Here is a 17,376-nt window from a genome sequence, read left to right as displayed (position 1 = left end):
TGTATCTGACTCTAGAGCCCTCTGCACACAACAGAAGTCCAAATACTAACACTCTTGGATAGGTGGATTTTTAGAGCGGTGACAATTAAAGATCTTGTACCTAAAGTTCTCTGAGGATGGTGCCTTGGTACTTCTTCAGCTGGTTTCTTATGGCTTCCCCCTTAGCCTCCAGCTTCAGCCAGTCTACCCCACACAGAATCTCTCTGTTGGAAGCATCTTTTCCCTTTTGGGGAATGTCTCCTTTGAGTCCAACCAAGTCCAGTTTTGGGGAGTCCAGTTTTTTGCCTTTGGGTGTATAACTCTCCCCCTCTGAATCATCTTCTTCCCCTCTGGACCAACTCTAGGTAGCCTCTTAGTTTTAGGCATTTCTGAGCATGATCTCCAAATTCTTCCATCCCTAAACTCCAGGAAGCACAGCAGAATGTGTCTTTGGCCACCTGATTTGAAAGTCCTATATGTAGTAAGAAGAAAATAAGGAACAGGTCTCCAATTCCTTCTCTCCACTTGTGGTGGGATTGATGAGATGTCTCCAAGAAAGAAAGAAGGTAACCTAGTTGACAGAACTCTTGGAAAACTAAATATTTACTTGCAGGAGAGTCTTTATCAAAGGAAGACTGCTAACAAAATATATCTGATGTCTCTAGGATTACTTATGGAAAACAAACCTAGAATACATGAATTTATCAGGTACAATTCCTTGGAAATGTCATTTGCTTTAAATACTTTTCTGAATATAAAATGGAGATGTTTCATGACTGAAATAACACCTTTCTCTGTAAGTAATATCTCTGCATACACAACTCAGAGACCTCCTACGGTAATCTGAACCAAAGCACCTCTTCATGCAGTAAGAAAGGGCCTGGGGGCCTGCAGTTTGTGGTCCTGAACCACTCTCTGCTTTGGCTCTGCTTTGTGGTTACTTGTATCCCTAAAATTATTATCAAAGCTTGAATCTGCATGGGATGTCAAATTCACAAGAGTCTGACCTGACAAACCATCTTTTGTGTTATCTCAGACAGTCTAACCCCTTGCATTGAAAGGTAGTGTTACTTTAAATCTATTTTCTCAGGTTTTGTGCTTAAAAACTTTTTTTCTCTGCTAGATATGTTTACTTCATAAGTAATAACAGGGTAAAGAAAATTAACTTTCTTCGGTTTTTTTCGGAGGCTCAAATCTGACAGGCGCTTCTTGGATGTAAGGGTTTTCCTGATCTAATATGCAATATAGTACATCTTGAAGGTGGTTTCTTCAACTGATCTCCACTAGATGACAAATTCCTAAAGGGTAAAAATCATGTATAATTCACCTGAGGATCAGTGGTGCCCAGCACAAAGTAGATGCTCAAATAATGAATGGTGCTGATTTAAGTTTCACGCCTTGTCCTTTGCTGGAGTTTATGAATGAGAGATGGGCCTGAGATAATATTTACTTTTGTCTTAGGGCTTTATTTTAGGCTGAAGGAGAAAATTGTGGCACAAGCTCAGAAGAAAAGACAGAAGGCACCAGAGAATAGCTGGTATATATATATTCCCTTGTCAAACTTCATGCATAAATTTCATCCTTTTACGGAGAAGGGAGCTGTTTTCAGGAGGTTATGGTAAGACATGGGGCTTAAGTCATTTCACTTTGGTCACACATCATGTCACAGATTAAAGGAGAAAAGCATTCTCTCATTTATTCTTGGAGCAGTTATTGTTCCAACAGTGTGATAATTAAAGGGATTATAGCACTTTGAGAACTGGCTACTTTGGAAGCCCATGGAAACCCTAGACTTAGCGAATCAGTGCTCACATGTAGAAAGCAGTGGTCGTATGGAGGATGTTATCCTCAAGTGACAAGGAAGACAGATGTTGATAAAAGCAGCATATTGGGAGAACACAAGAGGACTGTTCACCACCAGGTAGAAGAAAAGCCTGAGGATTCAAAATACAAAGAAACAGAATAGAGGAAGTATTAATGGGGGGGTGCAGGGGGTGTAAAGTCCTGCATTAAACAGGTTGAAGTAATGAAATAGTGAAATTTACATATTCATATCCAAGTGTTGTTTCCTGTACCCAGAAGCTACTGGGTTCTGGGAAAATATTGATTACAAATATTGACTGAATGAATAGAAAGATTCAATTGCTTATTTTTCTAAGTCCAATACAATAAAATATGTTTCAGACCAGCCATTAAGGTGGGTATTGTACAAGGAAAAATTAAAAATGGGTGTAAGGTGGTGAAAGAGGTCATACATTTCAGTGGATATGCTACAATAGTTAGGTTGCAGACAATGGTGCAAAAATAGATTATTATGATGTATTGGGTGACTTACAAAATCATTGGAAAGGTTATGGAAGCTGGCTGTATTTTGAACTTCCAGAAATGTCTACCAGTGATGGGGAAGCTTCCACTTGAGCTGTAGCAAGCCATCAAATTAGGAAGCTGCTAACCACAGTTTTATGCTGCATCTCACAGTTTATATCAGCAAAACAAATGCCTCTTAACTCCCCACTTAACAGAGTTTCAAATTCAATCTCACATGATTTTACCAGGTTGGCAGAACCTAAATTACATCTATAACTCCAGTTGCAAGGAAATCTGGGAAATGCAGTTTTTAGCTTTCCAGCTTCTAAATTTTGTGAAGACACAGAAGAATGAGATTGGAATGGATGCCAAATGATCCAGTGCACAGAATCCACCATAGTTGGGGTTTAGAAAACCCACTACTTCATCCTCTACTTTACATTGTCTATTTATTCAACTATATTTATTGAATGGCCGTTACGTTTTAGACACCATTCCTTGTTTCCAAAAATGAACAAGATAAAAAGGTAGAGAAAACAACTTGGGTTCTTTTTCTCTTTTTTCTTTTCTTTTGTTATCTTTATTCTACTTTGGAAGCAGGATTTGGAGTAGTATAATTTGGGGCTGAGTGTGCCTTCTGTAGGAAATGCCTTCATCTCTAGAGAAGGAAGACAGGCCAGGCAGTGTTCCAGGGGAACAAGAGGTTGGGAGCTGGCTGCTTAGAATTGGCTGCATTCTCAGGCTCAAGGGGGAGGATGACAGGGCTCATGAGGCTGCTGTATTTTCCAGCTCTGTGCACCAGGGTAAAGAGGAGAGAGGGATTTGGACACAAACCCTGCTCAGGACAGAATTTTTTGGCTACAATGTCCCTTTCATTCTATCTCAGACACTGTCTGACCATAGCAACTAAAGGGAAGAAACAGGAACACTCAGTTGAAAAGAAATGCAAACACGAAACCTGAAGCAAATGTAGAACTGTACAGAGGGAAATTGACTCCAGGCTGGGTAGTTTAGAATGGCTGTGAGAGGCAATGAGGAAAATCATAGGGTGCAGGTAATTCACTGATATGTTCAAATATACACAGACCTTCAAAAGGTAAAAGAAAACCAACTATTACACGGGAAGATTTTTCCCCCAAATATTTCCTTTTTATAATTTCTGGCTTAGACTGGAAATACTATGATGAAAATATGGGGTACTATATCCATAAAAAATATGAGAAAAATTACCAAAGAAACAGTCAAATTTGGTAGTATTTTAAGGTTTGGGTGAAATGAATGATTATTTAAAGAAGACCAGCTTATTCATTTTACATCTAACTTGATGTTTTCTGGGGGGAGTGGGGAGGTGAGGGCAAGATTCTTAAAAAACTCTGTTAAATGGAGTTGTCCAAAATGTCACCAAAGTGCTCAAGCTCATTTATACCTCCCCAGCCTTTTTGTAAGATAAAGAGAGGAGTTTTTTTTTTTTTTTAAGTTCTCATTTTATAAATTAGAAAACTGTAGAGAGATAGAGATTCAGTGATGGGTCTAATGTCACACAATGATAATTGTTACCTTTTATTGAGGGTGTTTCATAGGGTAGGTGTTGAAAGTCCTTTACTTTCATTATAGTTAATCTTCATAACACGCATGGTAGACATGTTTGTTCCCCTTTTACAAATTGGAAAAGTAAGACCAAGAGATGCTAGAGCAATTACTAGCAGTCACAAAGCCAACAAATACTAGAGCCAGCACTTGAACCTAGACTCATGTGATTTCAAAGCCCATGTTTTTTCAGTACCCCACACAGCTGTCATTAGTCTACCACCCTGCTAGCACTAGAACCACTAATAGGATCAAAGTCTTGATATTCAGGTCAGCACTTTACTGAATAATAAATAATAAATAAATACGTAAGCATACATGTTGGCCCTCCTAGATACCACTTATAGCTTGCGTTCTTCTCTCCTTGGAGTTTCTTCCCTTTTCACATTCTTTTTCCTGTTTTCTTAAATCACAAAATCAGCTGCAAGGCAGTTCCTTGCCTTAGAAAAATATACTCAGCTATTTGGATGGTGGATATGATTGTTCTCTCAGAATACTAAACTGTCCCATTGCCCATTAATGTTTACACAGTATCTGGATGCATACAGCCTCTGCTGATCAAGAGTCGTCATAGGCTGTGAACTCCAACATTCTAGAAAAATGCAGGGTAGGTCGAATGACCTAATAAGCAAAAACAACAGTCTACTTATTGCCACAGGCTACTTCCCTAGGCCCACAAGTCTAGACACACAAGACTGGTTAAATTGTATGGTAGGAATTTAGAAACCATTAATTTGTCCCATAGTTATATTCAAGTGTTGTCAATGGCAAACAGCAGGAATGGAAGAGAACAGCTCTTGGCAATGCAGAGGAATCCTCCAGGAATCTCCCTACCCTGTGGTGGGGCCCAGTGTTCCTTTGATGGGTCTTCCTTTCAAGGGACTAGTGCTATGGGAGCAACAACCTAATCCATCCTCTGAATTTTTCTTTAGCTGGTTCTGCAAATAACAGCTTTGTGGACAAAAAAAGCCTTTTATTTGAATTAAGACACCAAAAAGTACACTATTAAAGATCATTTTTAGTTATGTCAAGAGCTCTTAACCTAGGGTCCATAAATTGACTTTCAAAGGTCCATTAGTCCACTGAATTAAAGGGGAGATAGATAGCGTGATTTGTAGAGACAGGCACTTTTGAGTGGGTGAGGAAGACAATCCACAAGAAAGGTCTGAAATAAAAGAAAGAATACAGAGCTTAAAAATACAATCCTGTGGTAAATCAAAACAAATATGAACTCTGCAAAAACAATTTTTGCTTTAGAGAAAAACAAAAACAGAACTAAATTATGGGATAGCAATAGTATTGAAGATGGGAGGAGGTTGATAGGACTTAAAGCAATCTAAAGTCCTTTTAGTTTCCTGAAAAAGGACAAAAATATTAACTTTAGATCTCATAGTGTTAAAAGAGCACCAAAATGTTTTAGGATAAACACTTGAAGAGAAATAGAGTGCTTAATATTCAAATTGTAAGGAATTAAGGGAGAAAAGCAAACAATCAATCCAAAAGAAGCAAGAATGGAAAAAGAAAATTAAAATTATGAAAAGTAGTTTAATAGACACAAATAAGATTACATCAATGAATTCAAATAATTACAATAAATAAAACAGAATAACTGTCTCAGTGAAAGACAAAACTTGTCAATCTGGACAAAAAGATACAAAGTCTCACTATGTGCTCTTTCTAAGAGGTACATCTAAATCAGAACAGAGAAAAGTTGAAAGAATGAAAAATGATACACCACAAAAATGCTAAAATAAAGAAATTGGTGCAGGTGGTCATAGACTTTAAGGCAAAAATAATTGCTAGAAAAGAGAGTGAGCCCATAATGATAAAAAGTGCAGTTTTCCAGGAAGATGAAATAATTTCAGTGTTAGAGCTTATGGATACCTAAAATTTTTCTTTAAAATATATAAAGTAAAAATTGACAGGCTACAATGAAAATCTGGTAAATTCACTATCATGGTAAGAAAGTTCAACCTATCTATATCAGTTATCAATACATGAAGCAGATCAAAACTCAGCAAAGCTACAGAAAATATAAAAGAACACAAGTAACACAAGTGATCTAATGGACATATAAAAAACATCATATCTATTTGTTGGACAATTCTTTCTGGTACACAACAAACTTCTGCCCAAATTTATCACATATTAGACAAAAACCGTTTTTAAGTATTCCAATCAGTATCCAATAGCACATTCTTTGACTATAAGAAAATTAATTTAGCTATAAAAGGAAAACTAAGAAAATTCCATATCTTTGAAACTTTAAAAGAAAACTTCTAAAATCTCCAAATCAAAGAATAAATTATAATGGAGAAGAGAAAATAATTAGAACTAAATGATAATGAGAGTAAAATATAAGATGGACTACAGTTAGAGTAACAGAAAATGTCAATGGTCCTATGACTATTAAAGACATGGAATCATAGTTTAAAAGCCTCCTATAAATAAAACACCAGATACAATTGCACAGAAAAATCTATCAATTAGTTATTAAACAGCTAGTACCAATTGTATAGAAACTTTTTCAGTAAATAGAAAAAATAAGGTATTTTCTTCAATTCTTTTATTCCTTCTGGGTCACCAATCACATACATGTTACATCGTTTCACTATGTCTTACACGTCTTTACTGCTCTTTTGTACTATTTTTTTTTCTTTGTGCTTCAGTTTGAATATTTTCTACTGGGAGAGGAAACCTGGAAGCCTGTGCCTGGCTTCTCCTGGACCTTGCCCCATGTGCCTTTTCTGTTATCTGATTTTGATCTGTGTTCTTTTGCTGTAATACACCATAACTATGAGTACAATAGCTTCTAAGCATTTTAAGTTCTTCAAGCATGAGGGAGGTCTTGAAGACCCCCAGCACAGACACCATTAACACAAACAACAAAGCTAACAAATCAAAGAATAAATCTAACATGTACAATACCTCTACACAGAAAATTATAAAACTTTTGTAGAAAAACATTGAACAATATTTAATAAATTTAAAGATGTTTCACATTCATGGATAAGAAAATTCCATCTTAAGGATGTCAAATTTTGAAGAGCTATTGATAGTCATGGTGAAATTCTGATCAAAATTCCAATAGATTTTTAAAGAAAATTCATAAGATGATTTAGAGTTTTATATGGAAGAGCAAAGGGCTGAGAATATCCAAAAGGATGAATACACTGGGGGAATTTAGCACACCAAAAATCAAGAGTTATTAACTTATATCAGTTAAGACTGGTGGGTAGGATATCCTTTGATGCAAGGATAGTAAAATTGACCACAGGAGCAAGAATAGAAAACTCACATATGATGTTAGGTCTCATTTGACTACTGATTCAAATACAAAAGTCAAAACTTCCAAATTTTTTTAAGAAAACATTGGAGAATATTTTTCTAGGTTTTTCAAGAAAGCATTTCTAAATAGAAATCGAAAAACATAATTCATAAAGGAGAGTAATGATAGGTCTACTTCACGACAATGAAGAGCTTCCGTTCATCAAAACATATTATAGAGGAAGTGAAAATGTAAGCCATATTACCAAACATGTAATCAATAAAGTACTAGTGTCTAGAATGCACAAAAAACTACTAGAACTATTAGAAATTAATAAGAGGACTGCACCAAGATGGTGATATAGGAGGCTCCTGACTTTCCCTCCTCCCACAAATGCATCGAATACACAGCTATACATAGATCAATTCCTTCTGAGAGAAATCCAGAAACTACTTGAGTTACTTCTACACATCAGGCAACTGAGAAAATACCCACGTTGAAATGGGTAAGAAAGGCTAGAACACACTCTTGCCATAAACCCACTCCCAGCACAGAGCCTTACAACTGGGAAGGGACTCCCAACACCTAGTTTCTCTCTGAGGAGTGAAGGGACTGGAATACACATCTAGTGCCCCATCATTTAAGGGTGCTATCGTAGGGAGGAACCTTCAAATCACATAGCCCTGACTACAGGGCTATAGTGAACAAAGAATCAGTTGTTAAATGGGTGCACGAAAACTCCATGAGGCTATCCTCCCTGGCTCAGTGCAGAGGGAGAAGACAAAATTACCTATCCTGCCTACTTTTCCCTAGAATAGGTTTGACTACATATTTACTCAGCTACTGCCCGAGGGTTTGGCTTCTAATCAGACTGCAACTAGGTGTTGATTGAAACCAAAAAAACTCAGTGGGCACTTCCTCCACCTTCTTTCTCCTTCTGGCTTGCTCCAACAATAAAACCAAGTTGCCATCTTCTGCCTAGAAGGAGCTTGTTCACACATCTAAATTCTATGGCTTCCACCCAAGGGACAGGACCCCAAATTACCTAGCTCTGATGGGAAATGGAATTCAGCATTTACAAGCACCACATAATCATATTAAACAAGCAAATAAGCAAAAAAAAAACATTTTCAGATGAGCACACAAGCACATACTCAAGCTATCCCCGCAGGACTCAGCACAGAGGGAGCAGGCAAAATGTCCACCTTTGTTTCCCAATTTCTCCCTGGAAGGACTATAACTCTGTACTCTTCCAGCTACTGCTTGAGTTTCCAGCTCCTAATCAACTTGCATTTGGGAGCTGACTGGGATTCTCCCAAGAGCCTGAAGGAGCTGGTGAGCATGTCCCCCACTAACTCTCCCTCGCTCACTCCAACAGTAAAAGCACACCTCCAGCTTCTCCATGGAAAGAGCTTGTCCAAACATCTCACATCCCAACTGTTACAGTTGCTACCTGAGGGACTGGTTCCCAATTCACCTACCTATGGGAGATGATGAGGCTAGACATTCCATGAGTCCCCCAAGACCACATAAAGCAAAGACGTGGTTCTATTTGGGCACACAAGCAATTCCAGTGACAATTCCCCCTGGCTTAACACAGAGTAAGGAGGCAAAAACAACCAGCACCTAGTATTTTCATGATAGGGGCTACACTGCACATCTAACCCATCACTTTCCCATCTCCTGACTTAAGTCAATCTTCAAATTTGCTTTCAGTGGAGAGTGGAAGGATCAGGCAATCAATAATCCTCCAGGAGCCTGAATAGTCATATGGGCATTTTCCTATGCCTTTGGGACACTGAAGGGTCTTGACCCATCCGGATCTACTGGGAGCCACTAAGAACAAAGATGGTGGCATGGAAAATCACAAAGGTTTGAGGGACACCCATGAGCTCAGGTTGGGTTGACTGAAGAGGTCCATCTCTTATATGAGGCCAGTCTATCAAGCCAAAGAGAGGTGGATGCTTTATCTAAGGAACAAACATCAAAAGAGAGTCAAGGGCTTCCCTGGTGACACAGTGGTTGAGAGTCCGCCTGCCGATGCAGGGCACGAGGGTTCATGCCCTGGTCCAGGAGGATCCCACATGCCGCAGAGCGGCTGGGCCCGTGAGCCATGGCCGCTGACCTTGTACGTCTGGAGCCTGTGCTCCACAACAGGAGAGGCCACAACAGTGAGAGGCCCTTGTATGGCAAAAAAAAAAAAAAAAAAAGAAGAAAGAAAAAATATCTCAAGTAAAGAACTTAACTTTATATCTCAAGGAACTAGAAAATGAAGAAGAAACTAAGCCCAAAGTTAGTTGAAGGAAGAAAATAAGAAAGATCAGAGCAGAAATAAATGAAATAGAGACTAGAAAGACAGTAGAAAGATCAATAAAGCTAAAAGCCAACATTTTGGGGAAAATAATTTGCCAGACTTTAGCTAGAATAACTTTAAAAACAAGGAGAGAAGACTCAAATAAATGAAATTTTAAAATGCAATAAATAAAAAAAATACACAGAAATAGTAAGGGTTATAAAAAACTACTGTGAACAACAAATTACATAACCTAGAAAACTGGACAAATTTCTAGAAACATGCAACCTAACATAGTTGAATCATGAAGAAATAGAAAACCTGAACAGACCGATTATTAGTGAGGAGATTGAGTCAGTATTCAAAAACTTCCCAACAAAGAAAAGTCCAGAACCAGGTGGTTTCACTAGTGAACTCTATCAAACATTTAAAGAAGAATTAACACCAATCCTTCTCAAACTCCTCCCAAAAATAGAAGAGGAAGGAACACATCCAAACTCATTTTAGGAAGCCAACATTACCTTGATAACAAAGCCAGATAAAAATACCAGAAGAAAAGAAAATTACAGGCCAGTATCCCTGATGAATATTGATGCAAAAATCCTGAAAAAGATACTAACAAACTGAATTCAACAGTACATTAAAAGGATCATACACCATGATCAAGTGGGATTTATTTCTGGGATGCAAGGATAGTTCAACATATACAAATCAATCTATGTGACACACTACATTAACAAAATGAAGGATGAAAAATCATGTAATCATCTCAACAGATGCAAAAAAATTGACAAAATTAAATATCATTGCATGACAAAAATTCTCAACAAAGTGGGCATTGAGGGAATGTACCTCAACATAATAAAGGCCGTATATGACAAGCTCACAGGAAACATCATACTCAAAGGTGAAAAGCTGAAAGCTTTTCCTCTATGACAAGAAGAAATCAAGGTTGCCCACTGTCACCATTTTTTCAACATAGTACTGGAAATTCTAGTCAGAGCAATTAAGAAAGAAAAAGCAATAAATGAGATCCAAATCAGAAAGGGAGAAGCAAAATTGATTCTGTTTGTAGATAACATAATCTTAAATATAGAAACCCCTAAAAAATCCACCAAAAAACTCTTAGTACTAATGAATAACTTCAATAATTGCAGGAAACAATATCAATATACAAAAATCAGTTGTGACTCTCCCTTTTGGGAGAGCAACAGAATCACAACTGCTGAACAATCATTGACAGGAAGACACTGGAACTCACCAAAAAGGATACCCCATATCCAAAGACAAAGGAGAAACCACAATGAGACAGTAGGAGGGGTGCAATCACAATAAAATCAAATCCCATTACCGCTGCATTGGTGACTCACAAACTGGAGAACAACTATATCACAGAAGTCCACCCACTGGAGTGAAGGTTCTGAGCCCCACGTCAGGTATCTCAACCTGGGGATCTGGCAATGAGAGGAGGAAATCCCACTGAATCAGACTTTGAAAGAAAATGCGATTTGATAGCAGGACTTTGACAGGACTGGGGGAAAAAGAGATTCCACTCTTGGGGGGCACACACAAAATAGTATATGCATCAGGACACAGGGGAAGGAGCAGTAACCCCATAGGAGTCTGAACCAGACCTACCTGCTGGTGTTGGAGGGTCTCCTGCAGAGGCGGGGGGGTGGGGTTGGCTGTGGCTCACTGTGGGGACAAGGACACTGGCAGCAGAAGTTATGGGAAGTACCCCTTGGTGTGAACCCTCCCGGAGTCTTCCATTAACCCCACCAAACAGCCTATAGCCTCCTGTGCTGGGTCACCTCAGACCAAACACCCAACAGTGAGGGAACTCAGCCCCACCCATCAGCAGACAAGCAGATTAAAGTTTTACTGAGCTCTGCCCAACAGAGCAACATCCAGTTCTACCCACCACCAGTCCCTCCCATCAGGAAGCTTGCACAAGCCTCTTAGATAGCTTCATCCACCAGAGGGCAGACAGTAGAAGGAAGAAGAACTACAATCCTGCAGCCTGTGGAATGAAAACCACATTCACAGAAAGATAGACAAAGTGAAGAGGCAGAGAACTATGTTCCAGGTGAAGGAACAAGATGAAACCCAAAAAAACAACTAAAGGAAGAGGAGATAGGCAGCTTTCCAGAAAAAATATCCAGAATAATGATAGTGAAGATGATCCAGGACCTCGGAAAAAGAATGGGGGAAAAGATCAAGAAGATGCAAGAAGTGTTTAACTAAGACCTAGAAAAGGTAAAGAACAAATACGCAGAGGAATTAAAGAACAAACAAACAGAGACGAACAATACAATAACTGAAATGAAAAATAAACTAGAAGGAATCAACAGCAGAATAACTGAGGCAGAAAAATGGATAAGTGACCTGGAAGACAGAATGGTGGAATACACTGCTGTTGAACAGAATAAAGAAAAAAGAATGAAAAAAAATGAAGACAGCCTAAGAGACCTCTAGGACAGCATTAAATGCACCAACATTTGCATTATAAGGGTTGAAGGAGAAGAGAGAGAGAAAGGACCCGAGAAGATATTTGAACAGATTATAGTCAAAAACTTCCTTAACATGGGAATGGAAATAGCCACCCAAGTCCAGGAGACACAGAGAGTCCAGGAAGAATAAACCAAAAGAGAAACATGTTGAGAAACATAACAATCAAACTGACAAAAATTAAAGACAAAGAAAAATTATTAAAGGCCACAAGGGAAAACTGACAAATAACATACAAGGGAACTCCATTAAGGTAAACAGCTGATTTCTCAGCAGAAATGCTATAAGCCAGAAGGGAGTGGAATGATATATTTAAAGTGATGAAAGGGAAGAAACTCCAACCAACATTACTCTACCAAGCAAGCACCTCATTCAGGTTCAAGGGAGAAATCAAAAGCTTTACAGAAAATCAAAAGCTAAGAGAATTCAGCACCACCAAACCAACATTACAACAAATGCTAAAGGAACTTCTCTGAGTGGGAAACACAAGAGAAGAAAAGGACCTACAAAACCAACCCCAAAACAATTAAGCAAATGGTAATAGGAGCATACATATCGATAATTACCTTAAACATGGATGGATTAAATGCTCCAACAAAAAGACAGGCTCACTGAATGGATACAAAAACAAAACCCATATATATGGTGTCTACAAGAGGCCCACTTCAGACCTAGGGACACATACAGACTGAACATGAGGGGATGGAAAAAGATATTCCATGCAAATGGAAATCAAAAGAAAGCTGGAGTAGCAATATTCATATCAGATAAAATAGACTTTAAAATAAAGAATGTTAAAAGAGACAAGGAAGGACACTACATAATGATCAAGGGATCAAGCCAAGAAGAAGATATAACAGTTATAAATATATATGCACCCAACATAGGAGCACCACAATACATAAGGCAACTGCTAACGGCTATAAAAGAGGAAATCGACAATAACAATAATACTGGGGGACTTTATAACACTTCACTTACACCAATGGACAGATCATCCAAAATGAAAATAAATTAGGAAACAGAAGTTTTAAATGACACAATAGACCATATAGATTTAATTGCTATTTATAGGCAATTTCATCCAAAAACAGCAGATTACACTTTCTTCTGAAGTGCACACGGAACATTCTCCAGCATAGATCACATGTCGGGTCACAAATCAAGCCTCAGTAAATTTCAGAAAATTGAAATCATATAAAGCATCTTTTCTGGCCACAACACTCTGAGATTAGAAATCAATCACAGGGAAAAAAACGTAAAAAACACAAACACATGGAGGCTAAGCAATATGTTATTAAATAACCAAGAGATCTCTGAGGAAATCAAAAAACACCTAGAGAAAAATGACAATGAAAACACGATGATCCAAAACTTATGGGATGCAGCAAAAGCAGTTCTAAGAGGGAAGTTTATAGCTATATAAGCATACCTCAAGAAACAAGAAACATCTCAAATAAACAGTCTAACCTTACACCTAAAGAAATTAGAGAAAGAAGAACAAACAAAACCCAAAGTTAGCAGAAGGAAAGAAATCATAAATATCAGAGCAGACATAAATGAAATAGAAACAAAGAAAACAATAGCAAAGATCAATAAAACTGAAAGCTGGTTCTTTGCAAAGATAAACAAAATTGATAAACCATTAGCCAGACCCATCAAGAAAAAGAGGGAGAGGACTCAAATCAATAAATTAGAAATGAAAAACAGAGAAGTTACAACAGACACCACAGAAATACAAAGCATCCTAAGAGACTACTACAAGCAACTCTATGGCAATAAAATGGACAACCTGGAAGAAATGGACAAATTCTTAGAAAGGTATAACCTTCCAAAACTGAACCAGGGAGAAGCAGAAAATATGAACAGACCAATCACAAGTAATGAAATTGAAACTGTAGTTAAAATCTTGCAACAAACAAAAGTCCAGGACCAGATGGCTTCACAGGTGAATTCTATCAAACATTTAGAGAAGAGCTAACACCCATCTTTCTGAAACTCTTCCAAAAAATTGCATAGAAAGGAACACTTCCAAAGAAATGCTATGAGGCCACAGTAACCCTAATACCAAAAACAGACAAAGATACTACAAAAAAAAAAAAAGAAAATTACAGACCAATATCACTGATGAATATAGATGCAAAAATCCTCAACAAAATACTAGTAAACAGAATCCAACAAAAGATTAAAAGGATCATACACCATAATCAAGTGGGATTTATCCCAGGGATGCAAGGATTCTTCAATATACGCAAATCAATAAATGTGATACACCATATTAACAAAGTGAAGAATAAAAACCATATGATCATTTCAATAGATGCAGAAAAAGCTTTTTGACAAAATTCAACACCCGTTAATGATAAAAACTCTCCAGAAAGTGAGCATAGAGGGAACCTACCTCAACATAATAAAGGCCATATACAGCAAACCCACAGCAAACATCATTCTCAATGGTGAAAAACTGAAAGCATTTCCTCTAAGATCAGGAATGAGACAAGGATTTCCACTCTCACCACTATTATTCAACATAGTTTTGGAAGTCCTAGCCACAGGAATCAGAGAAGAGAAAGAAATAAAAGGAATCCAAATTGGAAAAGAAGAAGTAAAGCTGTCACTGTTTGCAGATGACATGACACTATACATAAAGAATCCTAAAGATGCCACCAAAAAACTATTAGAGCTAATCAATGAATTTGGTAGAGTTGCATGATAAAAAATTAATGCACAGAAATCTCTTCATACCTATACACTAATGGTGAAAAATCTGAAAGAAAAATTAAGGAAAAACTCCTATTTACCATTGCAAGAAAATGAATAAAATATCTAGGAATAAACCTACCTAGAGAGACAAAAGACCTGTATGCAGAAAACTATAAGACACTGATGAAAGAAATTAAAGATGATACCAACAGATGGAGAGATATACCATGTTCTTGTATTGGAAGAATCAATATTGTGAAAATGACTATACTACCCAAAGCAATCTGCAGATTCAATGCAATCCCTATCAATTTACCAGTGGCATTGTTTACGGAACTAGAACAAAAAACCTTAAAATTTGTATGGAGACACAAAAGACACAGAATAGCCAAAGCATTCTTGAGGGAAAAAAGCAGAGCTGGAGGAATCAGACATCCTGACCTCAGATTATATTACTAAGCTACAGTAATCAACACAATATTGTACTGGCAAAAAAACAGAAACATAGATTAATGGAACAAGATAGAAATCCCAGAGATAAACCCACACACCTATGGCCAATTAATCTATGACAAAGAAGGCAAGGATATACAATGGAGTAAAGACAGTCTCTTCAATAAGTGCTGCTGGGAAAACTGGAGAGCTACATGTAAAATAATTAAATTAGAACACTCCCTAACACCACACACAAAAATAAACTCAAAATGGATTAGAGAACTAAATGTAAGACTGGACACTATAAAACTCTTAGAGGAAAACATAGGAAGAACACTCTTTGACATAAATCACAACAAGATCTTTTTTGATCCACCTCCTAGAAAAATGGAAATGAAAACAGAAATAAACAAATGGGACCTAATGAAACTTCAAAGCTTTTGCACAGCAAAGGAAACCATAAACAAGATGAAAAGACAACCCTCAGAATGGGAGAAAATATTTGCAAATGTATCAACGGACAAAGGATTAATCTCCAAAATATATAAACAGCTCATGCAGCTCAATATTAAAAAAAACAAGCAAACAAATCCAAACATGGGCAGAAGACCTAAATAGACATTTCTCCAAAGAAGACATACAGATGGCCAAAGAGCACATGAAAAGCTGTTCAACATCACTAATTGTTAGAGAAATGCAAATCAAAACTACAATGAGCTATCACCTCACACCACTTAGAATGGGCATCAACAGAAAATCTACAAACAACAAACACTGGAGAGGGTGTGGAGAAAAGGGAACCCTCTTGCACTGTTGGTGGGAGTGTAAATTGATACAGCCACTGTGGAGAACAGTAAGGAGGTTCCTTAAGAAACTAAAAATATAATTACCATATGATCCAGCAATCCCACTGCTGGGCATATACCATGAGAAAACCATAATTCAAAAAGATGCAGGCACCCCAATATTCATTGCAGCACTATTTACAGTAGCGAGGTCATGGAAGCAACCTAAATGCTCATTGACAGATGAATGGATAAAGAATAGAATATTACTCAGCCATAAAAAGGAACGAAATTGGTTAATTTGTAGAGACATGGGTGGATCTAGAGACTGTCATACAGAGTGAATTAAATCAGAAAGAGAAAAAGAAATATCATATATTAACACATGTATGTGGAACCTAGAAAAATGGTACAGATGAAGCAGTTTGCAGGGCAGAAGTTGAGATACGGATGTAGAGATCAAACGTATGGATACCAAGGAGGGAAAGCCATGGGGGCGTGGGGATCGTGGTGTGAATAATTGGGTGATTGGGATTGACATGTATACACTGATGTTTATAAAATTGATGACTAATAAGAGCCTGCTGTATAAAAAAATAAATAAAATTCAATTAAAAAATTTAAAAAAACCCACAAGATCAGAAAGAGAAATCAAGGAAACAATCCCATTCACCATTGCAACAAAGAGAATAAAATACCGAGGAATAAACCTACCTAAGGCAGTCAAAGACCTGTACTCAGAAAACTATAAGACATTGATGAAAGAAATCAAAGATGACAGAAACAGATGGAGAGATATACCATGTTCGTGGATGGAAGAATCAACATTGTGAAAATGACTATACTACCTAGAGCAATCCACAGATTCAATGTAATCCCTATCAAATAACCAATGGCATGTTTTACAGAGCTAGAACAAAAAAATCTTAAAATTTGTATGGAGACACAAAAGACCCCCAATAGCCAAAGCAATCTTGATGGCAAAAAATGGAGGAATCAGATTCCCTGACTTCAGACTATAGTACAAAGCTACAGTAATCAAGACAATATGGTACTGGCACAAAAACAGAAATATATAGCAGTGGAACAGGATAGAAAGCTCAGAGATAAACCCACCCACCTATTGTCAACTAATCTATGACAAAGGAGGCAAGGATATACAATGGAGAAAAGACAGTCTCTTCAGTAAGTGGTGCTGGGAAAACAGGATGGCTACATGTAAAAGAATGAAATTAGAACACTCCCTAATACCATACATAAAAATAAACTCAAAATAGATTAAAGACCTAAATGTAAGACTGGGCACTATAAAACTCATAGATAAAAACATAGGAAGAACACTCTAAGACATAAATCACATATATACAGCAGGTTCATATTAATCTATTTTATACATATTAGTGTAATATGTCAATCCCAATCTCCCAGTTCATGCCACCACGAACACCCCCCTGCCTTGCTTCCCCCTTTTGGTGTCCATACCATGTTCTCTACATCTGTGTTTCTATTTC

The sequence above is a fragment of the Phocoena sinus genome, chromosome 8, assembly GCF_008692025.1.
Source record: "Phocoena sinus isolate mPhoSin1 chromosome 8, mPhoSin1.pri, whole genome shotgun sequence".
Classification (NCBI taxonomy): Eukaryota; Metazoa; Chordata; class Mammalia; order Artiodactyla; family Phocoenidae; genus Phocoena; species Phocoena sinus.
The sequence above is the reverse complement of the archived record's forward strand: the minus strand, read 5'-3'. Positions refer to the sequence as shown.